This window comes from Marmota flaviventris, chromosome 10, assembly GCF_047511675.1.
Source record: "Marmota flaviventris isolate mMarFla1 chromosome 10, mMarFla1.hap1, whole genome shotgun sequence".
NCBI classification, from domain to species: Eukaryota; Metazoa; Chordata; class Mammalia; order Rodentia; family Sciuridae; genus Marmota; species Marmota flaviventris.
Genome location: NC_092507.1, coordinates 470,001 through 475,639, shown reverse-complemented (window position 1 = coordinate 475,639; position 5,639 = coordinate 470,001). Strand labels below are relative to the sequence as shown.

At 52.2% G+C, this 5,639-nt stretch overlaps 1 long non-coding RNA gene across 1 annotated transcript in view; it reads left to right on the top strand.

Annotated features, from left to right (window-relative positions):
• Window positions 1-286: 286 nt before the first annotated feature.
• Window positions 287-5,639, top strand: part of LOC139707197 (uncharacterized) — a 5,737-nt gene continuing 384 nt past the window's right edge. The window contains exons 1-2 of the long non-coding RNA XR_011708703.1: window positions 287-376; window positions 2,686-5,639. The exon at window positions 2,686-5,639 is cut by the window's right edge and continues 384 nt beyond it. This is a non-coding gene — a long non-coding RNA (uncharacterized lncRNA). The remainder of the gene's footprint in view (window positions 377-2,685) is intronic.

Genomic DNA, 5,639 nt, shown 5'->3' with positions numbered 1-5,639 from the left:
TGCCAAGCAGCTGCTCCTGGTATTTCCTGCCAGCCCCACCACAGGAGCTGCCCTGCAGCTCACCCCACCCTTCCTTGCTGTGGGAGAAGTGTGGTGTAGAGTGGGCTGTCTGAAGCCTGAGCCTCGGGCCTGGTGGGGTAGCCTGTGGGAGTAGCACACCAGGTGGCCCTCCATCCCAGGTCCTGCAGTGTTGGCCAGAGGTGGCTCCAGGCCACTCTGCCTCCTGGGCCTTCAGGGCAGAGGTTCTTAACTGAGCCCTGGGCCACATCTGGAGACACTCTCGGTGGTTACACTGGGGGCCGAGGCCAGGGATGCTGCCAAACCTCCGAGACGGTGCCCACCACAGAACCAGCCTCAGACGTCAGCATTGCCAAGGGTGAGCTCCCACGTATCTCTAGTCCCCTCCTCCTCTCCACCCTGCCCCCTTGAGTGGGGCCTGGACTGCAGAGGTTTCTCTGCCTGCGGCTTGGAAGCCTTTGTATCCTGGCTACTGCCTCAACAGACAATTTGGGGATTTTATTTTTATCGCCACAGCTGCTCTCAGGCTTCAAAAGGTTGTTTTCTCTTCCCCTATTTGGCCTCAACCCTGCTTCCCAGCTCCTCCTTCCTTTTTGTCATCCCTGGCCAGAGGTGGGCTAGGTGCAGCAGGGTGGAGCCTGTCCAGCTGCCTGGTCTGGCTATCAACTGTCCTCATCCCCTCTCCTAGCAGCACTCCGGCCTTGAGTTCCAGCCAGGGCCAGGGCTGGTGAGGGTGATGTCAGGCACATTCTGACCCTGGGCTGGGAGCTGACGTCCACCTCAATAATGGGGCATCTGCATGAGCTCAGGCACCCACTGCCCCACCTGTGCCTGCATGGCCAGCGTCCAGTGAGTGTTCACTGAGCTGGGTCCTGAGACCTGCCTGACGGCAGTGTGATGGCTCCTTGTGCTCACGTGAGCCTGGCCCTCCAGCCAAGGCATCCCCACTTAGAGGCTCCTGTGCTGGGCCAGGCATGGATGTGTGGAGCAAGGCCTGCACCTCCAGCCAGTCTCGCTCCCTGTGGTCTGGGGGAGGGCAATGGGTCCTTCCCCTAAGGCTACTTCCCTAGGCTGGGCCAAGGCCCGCTGAGCTCCCTCAGAAAGGGTGCTGGAACGGGTGCCTAGGGCTGGAGATATCTGCTGAGTTTGAAACCCATCCAGTTGTTCCACTGGCAGGGGAGCAGCAGCCCGCAGCATGGGCTGCAGAGCCCCAACGTGGGGAGTCAGAGTTGGGGTGGGGGCAGAGGCTATGGCCCCACAGCTGTGTGGCCCACCCTGGCTGGCTCTGTTGCTTCTGTTTGATATGGTGCCACCAGGCTTGTGTGAGGACACCATCCAGTGGAGACGGCTGCTCAGGAACTCTTGGTGTGGCTATGTCGGTGATTTGTTTTTCTTTTTTTCTTTTCTTGGTACTGGAGATTGAGCCCAGGAGTGCTTAACTACTAAGCCACACCACATCCCCATCCCTTTTTATCTAGAGACAGGGTCTCGCGGGATTGCTGAGAGCCTCGCTAAATTGCGGAGGCTGGCTTTGAACTCACGATTCTCCTGCCGCAGCCTTCTAAGCTGCTGGGATCATAGGCGTGCACCATTACTTCTTACACTTTCGGGTCCCTCCTCAAACCCTCCTTCCTGCACTGTGGGGCTGCCAGGGACAGCCAGGGTGTTCTCTCAGCCTCTTCAAGGCGTCCCTGCTGTCCCCTTTCCTATGTGGTCCTTTTCTCAGGGCTCATCCTGTGGCAGCTCATTGAGGAAGTGTGTAATGGACACATCAAGTAGAGTCCCTTCCACCTCAGGTCTGCACCCAGTTCCTGCAGGAATCATTTGTTGCTTAGCAGATCATAGGCAAGGACCCTACACGCAGAGATTGAGGTGCTAAGATTCTGTTTGACTCAAAACTTGATTATTTTATTTTAATTAAGTAATTATTATGGTGGTGCTAAAGATAGAACCCAGGGCCTAACATTAGGCAAGTGCTTTACCACTGAGTTACACTTCAGCCCTTTTTATTTTTTATTTTGAGACAGGGCCTAGTGAAATTGCTGAGGCTGACCTTGAAAATGTGATCCTTGGCTGGGTGCCATGGTAAATGACATGCCTCTAATCCCAGCAGCTCAGGAGGCTGAGGCAGGAGGATCCTGAGTTCAAAGCCAGCCTCAGCAACTTAGCAAGGTCCTAAGCAAATCAGGGACTCTATCTCCAAATAAAATACAAAAAAAGGGCTGGGGAGGTGGCGCAATGGTTAAGTGCCCCTGAGTTCAATCCCCAGTACCAAGAAAAAAAGAAAGAAAGAAAAAATGTGATCCTCCTGTGTCAGCCTCCCAAATCTCTGGGATCACAGGTGTGCACCACCGCGCACTGCCAGGTAGTTCTTTTAATCAGTTCTTTTTGATTAAGAAGCCTTGATCAAATTAGTCTGGTTTTGTAATTTCTATGTGAAGCAACTGTGTGTCTTTCCCCTGACTTTGTCAAAATGTATAAAACTGTAACAGTATCACAGCTCCTGGAAGAATTAGCTTCTGTTTATGAAAGCTTAATGAATTTTGCTTTCTTCGATTTCCTAGTCTGTTCAAGAAGTCAGGCAAGTTACCTTTATTCCCCACAAGATATTTGAGGTTGTATTTCTTTAATTATGGAAAATTAAAATATCTGACATCTTTTATGAAGGATCATCCCTGGGAGCCTCGGACAGTGCTGCAGACAGTTTGATATCACTGCCAGGTGGGCGCCCCCAGGGGTTGTCAGCAGCCCCTCCTTCATGTGCACTGGGTGGTGACGGGCTGCTCCCCTCCATCTGCCTCCCCTTGAGTCTGGGCATGTGACCTGTCAGACACTGTGGGACCTGCAGCGCCATCAGTGGAATGAAGCCAGGCCTACACTACTGCATGAGAGGAGGCCTCAAGGTAGGACACAGGACACAGGGACAGAGGGGGCCGGCAATGGAGAGAAGCTGTCTGGGATCCGTCCCTGCCAACACCACAGGGAGCATGGACAAGCTGTCCCCACCAAGTCCTTGAGAAGTCCTGATGGGCAGAATCTCGAGCGGCAGCAGGTGGTTGGCCGCAGAGGCACGTCTGGCCCTCCTGTCCCTTGTGTGTGGACTCAAGCTTGCTCAAGCTTGGTTGACTCACTCCCTCATGCAGATCAGCATGGACTTGAGGATGATAATTGCACACTTTGGGTTATAATCCAACACTATTTCATTACTCAGATACTTTGTGTATATGTGTGCGTTACTGGGGATTGAACCCAGGGTGTTCTGCCTCTGAGCCACATCCCCAGCCTCCCTGCACCCACCCCCTTCTCTAATAATTTTTTAAAAATATTTATTTTTTAGTTTTCGGCAGACACTACAGCTTTCTTTGTATGTGGTGCTGAGGGTCGAACCCGGGCCACACGCATGCCAGGCGAGCGCGCTACCGCTTGAGCCACATCCCCAGCCCTCTAATAATTTTTTGAGACAGGGTCTTGCTGAATTGCCCAGCCTGGCCTGAAACTTTTGATCCTCCTGCCTCAGCCTCCCAAGTTGCTTGGATGACATCTAGCTCCTTGCATTTTAACAAGTGCTTGGTGTTGTTCTGGAACAAATGCCCATGAGTGAGGGCCACCCAGGCATCCTGCAGAAGGAGGAAGTCCAGGGTTGTGCAGTGTGCGGCTTCCTGAGGACTCACTGACAGAAGTCTGGTCCTATGTGGCAGCAAAGCCAACTGGACCCCCAGCTTGGGTCGGGAGGAAGGTGTGGTTACCAGTTAGGACAGAAGTGCCACCATCCTGTCTGGGATGTGCCTGGCTTGTCTTAAGACAATATGGAGGACCAGGAGCACCCTTCAGCTGGGGCCCAGGTGCGGGGCTCCATATGCCATCCTAGCAGTTCTGTCTAGGGCTTGCTGGGAAACAGGAAGACCCGTGAAGACACTCCCACCCAGGGCAGTGCAGTCTGACCAGTGGAACCCATTGGTGACATGGCCCATCAGCTCTGCTGCTCTGAGATCTCTGCTCACACCTGCCACAGTGTCAGCCTGTTGTCAGCCTCGAGGTGTTAACAAGGTTTGTCTTGTGGTGAAGTTCACAGGAAACATCTGAATAATTTCTAAAGATGCCAAAACCCACAAAAGATTACAGAAAGAGTGGGTCACTATTTAAAGAGTGCTTGTTTTACAGTCAACTTGTATAGTGATGTGAGTCGGATACATACAGGTTGTCTTGTCAATTTCTTTTTTGGAGGGGCGGTTACTGGAGATTGAACCCATGGGTGCTTTACCACTGAGCAATATCCACAGCCCTTCTTATTTTTTATTTTTTGAGAAGGGATCTGAGTTGCGGAGGCTGGCTTTGAACTTGCTATCCTCCTGCCTCAACCTCCAGAGTTGCTGGGACTGGATATGGTGTGCCACCATATCCAGCTGAGGTATATAGACTTTCGTGTGGTTAAGACTAAAACCAAAGGTTTAGATTTGTTATCTGACATGAGCATTCATGTAAACACAAACACATTCTGAGGAAGGCATGCTACTCCTGTTCAACTAGGAGGGCGCACGCAATAGAAAAGAAAGCCCATCCTGAAAGCACAGGTTCTCAAGGTGCTTTCCTCCACCCTGACGCCGCCAGGCCCCCTCCAGCCACGGGTGACTCCCCCAGGAAGGGATGTTTCTCCCTGGCCTTCCCAGATCCTTCACTGCTGTGCTGGTTTTAAATATTGGCACATTAGAACCATGACAGTGGCCCTCCTTCCCTGCGTGAGGGTGACACTGACTGGTATGTCTCCCCAGCAGTGCCTTCTGATTTTGCCTGCCAAAACTGGAACCCAATTTCCAATATGCAAAATGGCATGTCTCTACGCCTTGCCTGTCTGTGGGGGCCCCCATGCGACCCCAGCTATACCAAAACCACCTGCCTGGCTGTGCAGGGTGAGGTGGTCTGCAGACACAACGGGAGGGTCCTGCCATCTGCTAACCACTACCCCACAACTTGGAGAGCTCCCCTGTTATGAAGCCCCTGCCACAGGGAATGAAATAGGAAGGACTGCTCAGCCTTCCTGAGCCGAGGCTCGGAGCCACACCCCATGACCACGTCCAGCAGCTAACTCCTTAGGCAGGCATGGACATGCTTGCTCAGGTGCTGAGGCCACCCACAACTCTCATGCTGGCTTTATCTCTGTGTCTAAATGCTCCTGTGGTTTTGGTGACAATCAGAACAGACATGAGCACATCTATGATCTCAGGGCTGGGTGGTAAAGCATGCGGCTCAGTGGTAAAGCATCCCTGGCTTCAATCCTCTGTATGAAAAAGCCTAATAATAATTAATATTTTTTAAATATTTATTTTGTAGGTGTAGATGGACACAACACAATGCCTTTATTTATATGTGGTGCTGAGGATCGAAGCCGGGTCCCACCCGTGCTAGGCGAGTGCTAGGCAAGTGCTCTACCGCTAAGCCACAATCCCAGCCCAGCATAATTATTATTATTTTTTTAAAAGAACTGGCCGCACGCATGCCAGGCGAGCGCACTACCGCTTGAGCCACATCCCCAGCCCCCAGCATAATTATTTTTAAAGTAACAAGAAGAACACAGCTCAAACAAAGCAAAACACAATCAAATAAACAGAGCCATGAATGGTGGC